Here is a 1,645-nt window from a genome sequence, read left to right on the forward strand (position 1 = left end):
CCCTTTTTATTGGCTGAATTATTTCTCAATCAAAAGAATGATTCTCTCATAATAAAGGAACTGGACAGTCAACAGCTGTTCTACCTAACAGGATGTAGCAATATATACATTCCTTACCATTTGTTCTCTTTAGGGAGACTTTTTAGAGGAATTGCATAGCTCATGGGATTGAGAAGTGGAGCCTTTCACATCTAAAGCTATATCTGTACTTAAGGGAGCATGTAGAGTATACGCACTACACGGATTGCTGAATGCTACAGTGAAAGACAGGATGTGTCCACCTTTTGTCATTGTGGTGTGTAGCTACCCGTGACTGGAAAAGGCTCAGAGAGCAGGAAGGCAGCAGGGCATTACACTGGTAAAAATAGTGTGGACATGGAAGGCACTGTTTGGGTGTGTAGAGAACCGTGTAGTGTATATACCCTGGGAGTTCAGGCATGGAGGGCACTCTGCTCACGTAAGCCATGTCTCACCGTCTGCACTGCTGTTTATACCCATGTTAGCTGGGCATACAGTGTCTGTACTCTACACATCACCATAAGTGTGGATGTACCTTACGTCACTAGTTCAAATCTTGTCCAAAATTGGTAGAGATTTGGTAAGAATTGTTACCATCCGATAGCTGTTCAGTGGCCCATGTGAAATAATTTAGGGAACTGAGTTCATTTCCTCATAGGCAGGCAGACATATCACTAAACCAGGTGTGACTAATTGGCCCCCTTGCTGCCCATCTCAGCAGAAAAGCCAAAGATTGCGTTGGCAGGAGACTGGAGTCCCGTCTCCACCCTAGGGGTAGTTTCTCCCTCCAGAGTAACATTTGTAACACATTCTTGGGGCAGTGTGTTAAAACTGACCTATTCTGTGAGTATATCATTTGTAATGCAGCTGTAGTTTAGGAGCCCTAGTTAAGGACCAGGATCTTATTGTGATAGGCGGTGTACAAATGCAATAAAAAGACAGTGTCTGCCCCAGAGAGCTTACAATCTAAGACAAGAGACAACCGGTGAATAAGACAGATGGGGGAGCCCAAGGAAACAGTGAGCCAATACTGGTAAGTATGATAGGCAGAGGTCTCAGCACACCAGCTGGCTAACTTGTCAAGTTGGTTGTGGGCATCATGGCAAAGGGGAGCTTTAAGGAGGGATTTGAAGGAGAACAAGGAGTTATCTTTACAGGTGTTTAAGGGGAGCTCCTCCCAAGCTTGAGGGACAGCATGGAAGAGAACATGAAGGTGCATTTTTTTAAAACCAACAAGTGGGTGATGAAGGCGGGCATCATTTAGCAATGCAGGGGCAGGAGCCAACTCAACAGCATATATCATAGGTAGGGTGAGGATAGGCTGGGAAGGGCTCTGAAAGTGAAGGTATGTAGTTTGTGCTCCATGAGCTGGAGAAGGGTGAGCCAATGGAGGGACAGAAAAGGAAGATGTAGTCAAAGCAATGAGCCAGGCAAATTATCTTTTCCAGTTGCATTTTGAATGGGTATAAGCAGCAAGACTTCAGTATCTAGAGCATCAGCACTAATTTTCCAGTCAGAATTTAAAAAGACGAAAAAAAGTATGAACTCTAAAGTACACAAGGACCAGCTCAGGATTGTAGATCGTGAGGTATGAGGGGAAGTACTACTCCCTCTTGTATTTCTTCAC

Source organism: Chelonia mydas, chromosome 1 (assembly GCF_015237465.2).
Source record: "Chelonia mydas isolate rCheMyd1 chromosome 1, rCheMyd1.pri.v2, whole genome shotgun sequence".
Classification (NCBI taxonomy): Eukaryota; Metazoa; Chordata; order Testudines; family Cheloniidae; genus Chelonia; species Chelonia mydas.